Here is a 12,590-nt window from a genome sequence, read left to right on the forward strand (position 1 = left end):
TGAACACTGGAAAAGAATATGTATTCTGCAGTTGGGGTGCAGGATTATAGATATTCACTAAGTCAAATTTGTGCATCTTCTACCTTTTTTCTTTTTTTGAGAAGGAGTCTTGTTCTGTCACCCAGGTTGTAGTATGCAATGGCGCGATTTTGGCTTACTGCAACCGCTGCCTCCCAGGTTCGAGCGATTCTCCTGCCCCAGCCTCCTGAGTAGCTGGAGTTATAGGCACGCACCACCACACCTGGCTAATTTTTGGATTTTTAGTAGAGACGAGGTTTCACCATGTTGGCCAGGCTGCTTTCAAACTCCTGACCTCAGGTGATCCACCTGCCTTGGCCTCCCAAAGTGCTGAGATTACAAGCATGAGTCACTGAGTCACTGTGCCTGGACCTTCTGCTGGTTTTAAGTTTTATGTTTTGCTTTGTGTGTGTGTGATTGCTCTTAAGACTTATACTTGTATTTATTTGCTCACTTCTCTCTTCTTCTCTCTTCCCCTCTCTCCTCTCCTCTCCTCTTCTTCTCCTCCTCTTCTTCTTGTTTCTTTTTGGGATAAGATCTCACCCTGTCATCTAGGCTGGAGTGAAGAGGCACGATCAAGGCTAACTGCAGCCTTGACCTCCTGGGCTCAGGTGATCCTCCCACCTCAGCCTCCTGTGTAAGTCACTGTGCCTGGCCAATTAACTCTCATTTTTTCTTTAAAAAAATATTGTTACCTCTTTTTTTTTTTTTTTTTTTTTTTTTTTTTGAGACGGAGTTTCGCTCTTGTTACCCAGGCTGGAGTGCAATGGTGCAATCTCGGCTCACCATGACCTCTGTCTCCTGAGTTCAAGCAGTTCTCCTGCCTCAGCCTCCTGAGTAGCTGGCATTACAGGCATACGCCACTATGACAGACTAATTTTGTGTTTTTAGTAGAAATGGAGTTTCTCCATGTTGGTCAGGCTGGTCTTGAACTCCCGACCTCAGGTGATCCGCCCACCTTGGCCTCCCAAAGTGCTGGGATTACAGGTGTGAGCCACCGTGCCTGGCCTATGTTACCTTTTACTGCAGACTTTTTAACATGCTCCTCCACTGTTCTTCCCTTCTTCTTACCCTATATATTTTTTTGAGACAGAGTCTTGCTCTGTTGCCCAGGCTGGAGTGCAGTGGTGCGACCTCGGCTCACTGCACCCTCTTCCTCCTAGGTTCAAGCGATTATTGTACCTCAGCCTCCCAAGTATCTGGAACTACAGGCGTGCTCCCCCATGCCCAGCTAATTTTTGTATTTTTAGTAGAGATGGGGTTTCATCATATTGGTCAGGCTGGTCTCAAACTCCTGACCTCAGGTGATCCACCTGCCTTGGCCTCCCAAACTGCTGGGATTACAGGTGTGAGCCACTACACCCAGCCGACACCATCTCTTTAAAAAATATTCGTAGCATTTCAACTGGAAATGAAAGTGCCTTTCTTTAATTGCTGCAATTGAGTGACCAGACAATGAAGATAAGAGTTTGCAGGCTGGGCGTGGTGGCTCACGCCTGTAATCTCAGCACTTTGGGAGGCCTAGGCAGGTGGATCACCTGAGGTCAGGAGGTCGAGAGCACCCTGACCAACGTAGAGAAACCCCGTCTGTACTAAAAATACAAAATTAGCAGAGTGTGGTGGTGGATGCTTGTGATCCCAGCTATTCGGGAAGTTGAGGCAGGAGAATCTCTTGAACCCAGGAGGTGGAGGTTGCAGTGAGCTGAGATTGCGCCATTGCACTCCAGCCTGGGCAACAAGAGCAAAACTCTGTCTCAAAAAAAAAAAAAAAAAAAAAAAAAGAGTATGCAAGAGTGGACAGTGGCTCACACCTGTAATCCCAGCATTTTGGGAGGCCAAGGTTGGAGGATCACTTGAGGCCAGAAGTTTGATACCAGTCTGGGAAACAAAGTGAGACCTCACCTCTATTAAAAAAAACCCAAAAAATTGGCCTGGTATGGTCGTGTGTGCCTTTAGTCCCAGCTGCTTGGGAAGCTAAGGTGAGAGGATCGCTTGAGCCCAGGAGTTTGAGGCTGTAGCGAGTTATGATCATACCACTGCACTCCAACCTGATGAAATCTCATCTCTTAAAAACCAAAATAAAAAAAAAGCAAGCCAAACTTATGCAGGACTCAACCTCAGCTCTTTGGAGAAATATTTTATTCTTACTTAAAAAGTATGAAATAAATATTACTTTGTTTTGTTTTATTTTCTACACGTTATGATGAAATAAATATTTCAAATAATATGGACATACACAGAAAAAAAGAGCTTTTCCCTGCTCCCCTAATTTCTCCAGTTTGTTCTTCTGAGGAATAACCACTGTTGAAGCTGCTGTACATCCTTCTGACCATTGCATGTATACCATGGGTTTATATGTGTGTCACACACATATGACACACACATATACACATATAAACAACCCATAGGTGGTACCCATAGGTACATGTGCAATATGTGTGTATGTATAATATATATGTATATATGTGTGTGTGTGTGTATATATATATTTATTTTTTGGAGACAATATCTCACTTTGTCACCCAGGCTAGAGTGCAGTGGTGCAGTCATGGCTCACTGCAGCCTTGACCTCCTAGACTCAAGTGATCTCCCACCTCAGCCTCCTGAGTAGCTGGGACTACAGGCATGTGCCACCATGCTTTAGGTCTCCCAAAATGCTGGGATTACAGGTGTGAGCCACCACACCTGGCTTATTTCATTTTTCTTGATGGCTTTCTAATATTTCTTTTTTTTCCTCACACTGTTGACCAGGAGCCTTTCTAATATTTCTGATATTTCTTTGTATCATTATACTGCCACATATTTAACCTGTTGGCACACAGGCTTTCTCCATACTTTTAACTTTATAAATAGTGTAGCAGAAAATGACCTTCCTTTTTTTTTTTTTTTTTTTTTTATTTTGAGACAGTCTTCCTCTGTTGCCCAGGCTGGAGTGCGGTGGCACAATCTCTGCTCACTGCAACCTCTGCCTCCCAGGTTCAAGTGGTTCTTCTGTCTCAGCCTCCTGAGTAGCTGGGATTACAGGCACCCACCACCATGCCTGGCCAGTTTTTTTTTTTTTGTATTTTTAGTAGAGACATGGTTTCACCATGTTGGTGAGGCTGGTCTTGAACTCCTGACCTCAAGTGATTCTCCCGCCTCTGCTTCCCAAAGTTGGAATTACAGGCACGAGCCACCACACCCAGCTGACCTTTCTCTTTTAGATAAAGTGGAATTACTCGGTCAAATGATAATGTGTATTTTAAATTTTCATAGGTTTTCTCAAATTGCTTTACACTGAGACTAAACCAGTTTATGCCCCATTCCCCAGTACTATCAGCACTATTTTCATATATCTTTACCAGCTAATTTAAAGAGTTAAATTTTAACTTCCGTGAAAGACAGGTACTGCCTTAGCGCTAAGTATCTTTAGTATCTAACACAAAAACAGGCACTTAATAAATTTTGTTTGTGGAAGGAATGAATTATTGAAAATAATTAATAAGCTTATGAAGTTACATTAACTCTATAAAGCCAAACAAGTATTCTTACTTGAGATTGTATCTACTGTGAGGCAGTAGGTATAAAATTTGTTACTTATACTATCTCCCTGATTCTTCTAACCATCTCATGAGGTAAATGGTAGTTTCTGAGTTATAGTGGTAGTGCTGCAATGTAAGATTGGTCCTGTCTGTATAACTTCAAAGTCTGTGGCATGTTTCTTTTCTTTTTCGTTTTTGAAACAGGGTCTCACTCTGTCACCCAAGCTGGAGTGCAGTGGTGTAATCATGGCTAACTGCGTCCTGGACCTCCTTGGCTCAAGCGATCCACCTACCTCAGCCTCCTGAGTATCTGGGGTCACAGTCATGTACCACTACCCCATGGCTAATTTTTAAAGTTTTTGTAGAGACAAGTCTCAGAGTCTTACTTTGTTGGCCAGGCTGTTCTTGAACTCATGGACTCAAGTGATCCTTTTACTTCAGCCTCCCAAAGTGTTGGGATTATAGATAGGAGCCACTATACCTGACCATGTGGCATTTTTCAGTACCCACATTATCTCTTTCTTATTTTAAATAATGTAATATTTTCAGATTTTTAGAAACTACCTTTTAGAAATTTTTATCTGGAAGAAAAGTGCATTTTAAATTATTACAGACTGTTTTTTAATCTTTCTGTATCTTCTAAACTAACAGGTCGCTTCTATGTATTTTTTTCTCTTTCTATATTATTTCATGATGATTGCTTAGAAATACTAAACTAGTAAGCCCTTGTTCTTGGAATATTTGAGGAAAATTTAGAACATTTTGTATGCTTGCCATTTCAGGACTTTGTAGAATAGTGTTGGACCTAAATAAACAAATAGCAGTGCAGAGCTTTGTTTTTTGCAGTCATGGTAACCACTGCCTCTGTGCATTCTTTTTATAAATGAAAGAAAAAGAAATTGACTGCACTTCTAAGCTTCCTTGTGAAAACAGGAATACTTGTTAAAAAAAAAAAAGTATGGCCGGGCACGGTGGCTCAAGCCTGTAATCCCAGCACTTTGGGAGGCCGAGACGGGCGGATCACGAGGTCAGGAGATCAAGACCATCCTGGCTAACATGGTGAAACCCCGTCTCTACTAAAAATACAAAAAACTAGCCGGGCGACCTGGCGGGCGCCTGTAGTCCCAGCTACTCGGGAGGCTGAGGCAGGAGAATGGCGTGAACCTGGGAGGCGGAGCTTGCAGTGAGCTGAGATCCGGCCACTGCACTCCAGCCTGGGCGACAGAGCGAGACTCCGTCTCAAAAAAAAAAGTATACAAAAAGCCTGTCCTATAAGGAAATCGGAAAAGATTGATTGCACCCATACACTTTCTGATCTAACTTGGGGGAAAATGTTCCTATTCTGTTTTTTTCTTTCTTGTCTCTTTGAGACTTTTTCTCTCATCATTTACTTACTCTTTAAATAATTTGTTTTATTCTGTCTTACAGTTTCCTTTTTTCTATAAGAAGCCAGGTTGTCTTTTCTTAAAAAAAAAAAAAAAAATCCTTTCCTCCAACTCTAAACTATTCTTTCTTTTTTAATTCTGACACTTTTTTGTAAGACTAGCTCTGTGGTCATTACCTGTACTTGCTCACCACTTGCTCCGTTATTCACCTAGTGATTTCCACTCTGCATTTCACAGACATTGCTCTGTCAGAAGTTACAATGATCTCTTACTTACAGATCCTCAGGTTTATCAGCTTTCTTCTGTTAAGTCTTTTTGGAGCAGTTTAACTCCCCTTGTTTTAGTGAGAGACTATATTTGTCTCTGATTTTTATGACATCTCTTGTGCTTATCCCCATTAATTAGACTTTTTTTTAAGGTTTTGACTTCTGCCCTTTTGTTTTTATATTCTGTACATTACCTGTGATCATTTTTTTTATGACCATGTTTCATATCTGTCTATGCTTCTTAACTCACTTCATCTCAGAGGTGTATTTCCCATAGCCTGATAGACCTCTCCCTAGATTTCTGGCTATAATTCCAAACTAACTTTCCACTTTTAATTTAGCATTATACTTCTCCTGTCATCACCTGTTCCCTGGCTCCCCATACCACCACCACCACCAACAAACAGCACTTTTTATACTTGCCCTTACTGTATTTATTTTGAATACAGCACTGATATCACTAATCTAGTTGTTTTGTTTTCTGGACTAAATTTCCTCTTTCTGATTTTCCCAATTCTAAATGAGGCCATCATCGAGTTTTGATTTAATCTAGTGGTCTGCTAATTCACTTATTTCCATGCATCTCTCATTTTAAAATGCTATACTTCATTCTTTTTTGTCATTAGATTAAAATCCAGCTTTTAGATTTCTGACAAATTTAGATCTGGGCATGAAGCCTTCCTTGAAAACTGAGCAACATCTATTCATTTCTGTTATTCTCAAGTTCTTTTGCCTCACTTTATAAGATTTATGACAATAATAGTCACTATGATAGCTGATGAGTATGGTTTAAGGGACTATAAAAGTCAAGGAGAAAATGGTTTTTACAAACTGAAAAAAATTATCTATTTAAAGAGGTTAGAATTAAACTAAAAAGTTACTTAAGTGGGGATGACTGTATCTTTTTTAATGTAATTTCTGTAGGATTTTACATTATTATTATTATATTTCTATTGGAAGTTATCTCATCCTTGGATTATGTTCTGGTATTTTATGTGCCCCATTATTAAGTTGTTGGAATACATATTCCCATTTCTATAGAAAACTTGAAAACATCATTTATTTATTTATTTATTTTTGAGACAGGGTCTTGCTCTGTTGCCCAGACTAGAGTGCAGTGACGCAATTATGGCTCACTGCAGCCTCAACTCCTGGGGCTCAGGTGATTCTCCCACTTTAGCCTCCCAAGTAGCTAGGACTGCAGGCGTGGAGCAGCACACCTGGCTAATTTTTCTGTTTTTCTGTAGAGACAAGGTCTTGCCATTTTGCCCAGGCTGGTCTCGAACTCCTGAGCTCAAACATCCGCCCCCCTCAGCCTCTCAATGTTGAGATTACAGGTGTGAGCCACCATGCATGGCCAAAAACATCCTTTAAAGTCCACATCATTTATGATGTCTTCCTTCGTCTCTGCTAGCAGTTATAGTTTTTTGATTTTTGCTTTCACAGAATTAGGTATTACTATAATAGTTTTTTTTTTTTTTTTTTAAAGAAATGGGTCTTGCTGTGTTACTCAGACTGGTTTCAAACTCCTGGCCACAAGGATCCTCCTGCCTGGGTCTCCCAAAATGTTGGGATTACAGATGTGAGCCACTGTGCTTGGCCTCAAGTAGTTCTTACTCATCTTTTTTACCACTGCCTTCCACATCTTATGTACATAGTAGGTCCTCAATAAATGTTAGTTAATTGAAATTATTTCCCTTATGCCTGAGATACTTTTCCTACTCATGGATTATAATCACTCTGACACAGATTGCTAAATGGCTGTGGGTAGATTGCATAATCTTTTAAATATCTTTGTCATGAAACTGGTAACGCCTTCTCTCAAAGGGTTAGGTTATCATTAGCTAGTAAAATGCTTTGAAGATGAAGAAGTTAAGGTTGAGCATTATGATCATCCTGTTAAGGGTGAATTGTTAGCATCAGGTTTGTAGGTAGAAGCTTTCCCAAAGCTTGAAGTTAATTAAATGGTGCTGAAGTAATAATTTTGTACCAGTTTACATTGTGGTTGCTTGCTTAACTTAAATCCCCAGATTTCTTTGGAGAGAAGGAGTCTTTGGTAATGCTCTTTATTCTGAGGTCTCTATCATAGAGCCAAATCAAGATTGAAACCTCCCGTGACAAAAAAGTAAATATACCAGTACATTGTAGCAGTTAGGATGATGCGCTTGGTATTATACTTGAAGTATGTTAAATGCCAGAGGTCCTCAGACTTCCGTGTACTAAGAATCATTTGGAAGCCCTCATTAAAAATGTTTCACCTCCAGAGATTCCAGTCCAGCCGGTTGTATTTTTTAATGAGTAATGCAGGTGATTTTTGATTCAGGTAGTAGGTAAACAACAGTTTGAGTAATACTTCTGAGTGGAATTGAAGAAGGCCCGTAGAATATGCGAATGGCCAATAAATAAATGTGCAAAACTCACTTAAATTGATATTCAAGTAACGATATACTCATATTCTTTTAAAAATTCAAATATTTTACTTTTTTTTTTTTGTCTTCATTTCAGTGGTACATAGTACTTATTTCCAGAGTATATTTGGGAAACTAGTACCTGCAGATGTTCCATGAAAAAAGAGAGCTTGATCAAATAAGTTTGTGAAATTTTTTATACTTTATTCCATCCTTAGAGATTTACTTTGCATGTTATCATAATACTCTTAGAAGTTTCGCAGCAAAAAGCCTTGGACCTCATTGTTTCCCAAACTTAATTCACCATGAGCCCTCCTTTCTTGCCCCTAATAATTTCTATTAATAATTTGTGAACAAATTTCCAGAAATTTTGTTTGTTGTTTTTCATTGTTACTGTGGAATTTTAAAAAATAGGGTATGTTTTTATAATTCAGGAGCTTAAAGTCTTGCTAGAATTTCAAGACTTGGACATGGCACTTTAAAGATGATAAATATATAATGCTAAGTTGAAATAATCAAGTGCCCAAATGTATAGTAGGGCTGTAGCTAGCAGGGGAGATAAGCTTAATTTAGGCTAGATTCTTCAGGGAGATTTCATGAAGGAAAAAAAATATGGGTCCTGAGATGGGTCTTGAGGTGAGTGATCAAATTTAATTAGGAGTAATGTTGGCCTGGGCTATCTAAATTGGCATAGTAGTTTATAGGTACTAGTTTCTGTATCACAGATATACTCTAGCTTAAAACACATGATGTTGCTTCCTCAGTGACTACTTTTTTTTCAGTGAACAATCATTTTATTACTTGAGTACATAGACAAACTTATGCAACCAGGGCAGAGGCTGTGGATGACTCATATTTCCAGTTGGGAGGGAGGATTTGCTTGGTCATGTATTAATAATATTGAGCCAGTCGGTGAATTCGTCTATCAGAATCAAATGGAATTTGGCATCCTTATCCTTTCTATTCCTCTCAAGATGCTTTTGAATAGCAACTGCTTGCTTAATTAAACAGTAGAGATCCTCAGGGAGATCAGGAGCAAGTCTTTTGGACTTAAGGATTCTTAAGATTGTATTGCCTGTCACAAAACATACTTGTGCAACACCATATGAGCCTCAGGATCACACTGATTTGTGAGGGAGGCAGACCCTTCTTGGTCAGTTTGTAAGTCTGCTCCTTCATGTCATCAGATGTCAACTTCAGCCAAGTGGGAACCTTGCAGTGATGGGGCAGAGCCGATTGAGACAGGCCCTTCCCAGGAATGTGCATGCGACTCATGATGGTGGCAATCAGGCGGTCCAGTGACTATGTCTTGAATATGTTATGTAATAATGCTTTTCAAACTCTAATGTGCACATGAATCACCTGGGGATCTTTTTAAAATGGTTTCTGATTCAGTGGGTCTGAGGGTGGAGCCTGAGATTCTACATTTCTAAGGAGCTCCCAAATAGATGATGCCCATGTTGTTGGTTCACAGACTGGATTTGGAGTAAAGAATGTCTTGGATTAATAGTTCAGTTAGATGACCTTTAATGCACGTTTTAACCTTGGGAGTCTGTAAATATCCCAGGTTGGAGTGGATGAGATAGTATAAAAACTAAAGCTAGGCATGGTGGCTCATGCTTGTAATCCCAGCGCTTTGTGGGGCCAAGGCAGGAGGATCTGTTGAGGTCAGGAGTTTGAGAACAACCTGGCAATGAGACCCTGTCTCAAATAAAATAAAATAATAAAAATATGAAATAAAAAGTAAGAGGCCGGGCGTGGTGGCTCATGCTTGTAATCCCAGCACTTTGGGAGGCCGAGGCGGGCAGATCACGAGGTCAGGAGTTTGAGACCAGCCTGGCCAACACAGTGAAATGTCTCTACTAAAAATACAAAACTTAGCTGGGCATGGTGGCATGCACCTGTAATCCCAGCTACTCGGGAGGCTGAGGCAGGAGAATTGCTTGAACCAGGAGGTGGAGGTTGCAGTGAGCCAAACCACTGCACTCCAGCCTGGGTGACAGAGCTAGACTACGTCTCAAAAAAAACAAAAAAAAAAAACAAAAAAAAAAACAAAAAAAAAACAGTGAGAAAACTATGTTAGAAATGAAAGGACTGTTGAGCGCAGTGGCTGATGACTGTAATCTCAGCACTTTGGGAGGCTGAGGCAGGCGGATCTCGAGGTCAGGAGTTGGAGACCAGCCTGGCCAATATGGTGAAACCCCATCTCTACTAAAAATGCAAAAATTAGCCGGGCGTGGTGGCGGGCGCCTGTAGTCCCAGCTACTCAGGAGGCTGAGGCAGGAGAATCGCCTGAACCCAGGAGGCAGAGCTTGCAGTGAACCAAGATCGTGCCACTGCACTCCAGCTTGGGTGACAGAACGAGACTCCGTCTCACAGAAAAAAAAAAAAAAAATGAAAGGACTAAGTTAAGAAACACTGATTTGAGTATAGTATGTTGACTAACAAAGGATTATTATAAGATTGAAGTATTTCTTAAATGATTTTCCACCCTGTACTGAATATAGTTTGGAAGTAGCTAACTAGCTTTTCTTGGGAACTTAACCTAATAAGTGTTGGTGTATTATGAAACTAATATACCATCTTAATTATATACATGCTCATATTTGAATTTCAAGTATTTTTTCTTTTGTGCCTTTTGGTACCAGTGTGGCCTTGTGGCTTTTTTTTTTTTTTTTTTGAGATGGGGTCTTGCTCTTTCGCCCAGGTTGCGATGTGATCACAGCTCACTGCAGCCTTGACCGCCTGTGCTCAAGCGATCTTCTCACTTCACCCTCTCTTTTTGTCAACAAATATCTGTAATCCCTTTCAATATGCTACCATATAGAAATATCTGTGGCCAGGCACAGTGGCTCACACATGAAATCCCAAAACTTTGGGAGGTCAAGGCAGGATGATTGCTTGAGGCCAGGAGTACCAGATACTCAGAGTAGCTGGGACCACTGGTGCATACCTCCATGCCCAACTAATTATTATTTTTCTTTTGAGACAGAGTTTTCCTCTTGTTGCCCAGGCTGGAGCGCAATGGCATGATCTCGGCTCACTGCAACCTCTGCCTCCTGGGTTCAAGCGATTCTTCTGCCTCAGCCTCCCCAGTATCTGTGATTACAGGCATGTGCCACCATGCCTGGCTGATTTTGTATTTTTAGTAGAGATGGGGTTTCACCATGTTGGTCAGGCTGGTCTGGAACTCCTGACCTCAGGTGATCCACCCGCCTCGGCCTCGCAAAGTGCTGGGATTACAGACATGAGCCACCACGCCTGACTTATCTAATTTTTATTTTTGTTTTTTTGTAGAGATAAGGTCTCATTATGTTGCCCAGGCTGGTCTGGCACTCCTGGCCTCACGCAATCATCCTGCTTTGACCTCCCAAAGTTTTGGGATTTCATGTGTGAGCCACTGTGCCTGGCCACATATTTCTATATGGTAGCATATTGAAAAGGATTATAGATATTTGTTGACAAAAAGAGTCAAACTCTGTAAAATATTTAAAGAGATTTATTCTGAGCCAAATATGAGTGGCCATGGACCAAGACACAGTCTCAAGAGGTCCTGAGAACATGTGCCCAAAGTGGTTGAGTTATAGCTTCGTTGTATACATTTTAGGAAGACATAAGACATCAATCAGTACATGTGAGATAAACATCGGTTCAGTCTGGAAAGACGGGAAAAATGGGGGGCTTACAACTGATAGTTGGATTCAAAGATTTTCTTTTTTTTTTGGGACACCGGATCTCAGCTCACTGCAAGCTCCGCCTCCTGGGTTTACACCATTCTCCTGCCTCAGCCTCCCGAGTAGCTGGGACTACAGGCGCCCGCCACCTTACCCGGCTAGTTTTTTGTATTTTTTAGTAGAGACGGGGTTTCACCGTGTTAGCCAGGATGGTGTCGATCTCCTGACCTCGTGATCCGCCCGTCTCGGCCTCCCAAAGTGCTGGGATTACAGGCTTGAGCCACCGCGCCCAGCCTCAAAGATTTTCTAATTGGCAATTTGTTGGAAGAGTTATTTTCTAAAAACCAGAAATCAGTATAAAGGAGTGTCTGGGTTAAGATAAAGGGTTGTGAAGACCAAGATTCTTATTGCATAGATGCAGTGACCTCCCTTAGAGACAATAGGTGGCAAATATTTTTGTTCAGATCTTTAAAAGGTGCTGGGTGAGGTGTGGTGACTCACACCTATAATCCTAGCACTTTGAGAGGCTGAGGTGGGCGCATTGCTTGAGGCCAGAGGTTTGAGACCAGTCTAGGCAATATAGTGAGGTCCCATCTTAACAACAACAAAAAATCAGCTGGGCATGATGGCATGTGCCTATAGTCCCAGCTACTTGGGAGGCTGAGGCTAGAGGATCGCTTGAGTCCAGGAGGCAGAGGCCACAGTGAGCAGTGATCACATAGATTGAGGGTCTGTCTCAAAAAAGAAAAAGAAGAGGTTTAGGTATATATGTATGTGTATGTTTATATGTTTATACATTCCTTAGCTCTCTCTGCTGAGAGCACTTAATTGCAGTGAAACCTCAGTAACATTGAGCACATGTAGTGCCCAACTTTTGGTTTCTAAATACTATCGTTGACTAAGAGGAACCAAGTCTCCTTGGAGAAATGCTAATCTAGGGCCAGAGAGGGAAAGTATAAAGTGAGTCTACAGAATTCAGTTGTTCCAGAAAGTAAGGAAGTACTCAAAATGATGAGAATGTGTCAAAAGACACAGAAATTACTTTGAAGGGGCTCACGCTGGCTAAATCTCACATAATTTGAGCAGCAAAATAGAGTAGGGAATTACAATTTGTAGAATAAAATAAGAATCCATGATACTGATAAAAATATAAATGAATAAATGAATTTATGGAGACAGGGTAAACTCTCTTAAAATGCCAACTACAAATGTAGAAGGAATGATGGAATTAGATAGTCACCATCTTTGTGGTATTTGATAATGGCAAGAGTAGTCAATGAATACTAAGGCTGGTTGGTAGAGATTTGATGAGGAACAG

At 40.9% G+C, this 12,590-nt stretch overlaps 1 protein-coding gene and 1 pseudogene across 5 annotated transcripts in view; one reads left to right on the forward strand and one right to left on the reverse strand.

The window, feature by feature from the left end:
- The window catches only part of ATAD2B (ATPase family AAA domain containing 2B), a 229,435-nt gene that overhangs the window by 15,350 nt on the left and 201,495 nt on the right, over positions 1-12,590 (forward strand). The gene's annotated exons all lie outside the window — the stretch shown is intronic.
- LOC104658441 lies at positions 8,418-8,873 on the reverse strand (annotated as a pseudogene).

The sequence above is a fragment of the Rhinopithecus roxellana genome, chromosome 17, assembly GCF_007565055.1.
Source record: "Rhinopithecus roxellana isolate Shanxi Qingling chromosome 17, ASM756505v1, whole genome shotgun sequence".
In the NCBI taxonomy this organism is placed as follows: Eukaryota; Metazoa; Chordata; class Mammalia; order Primates; family Cercopithecidae; genus Rhinopithecus; species Rhinopithecus roxellana.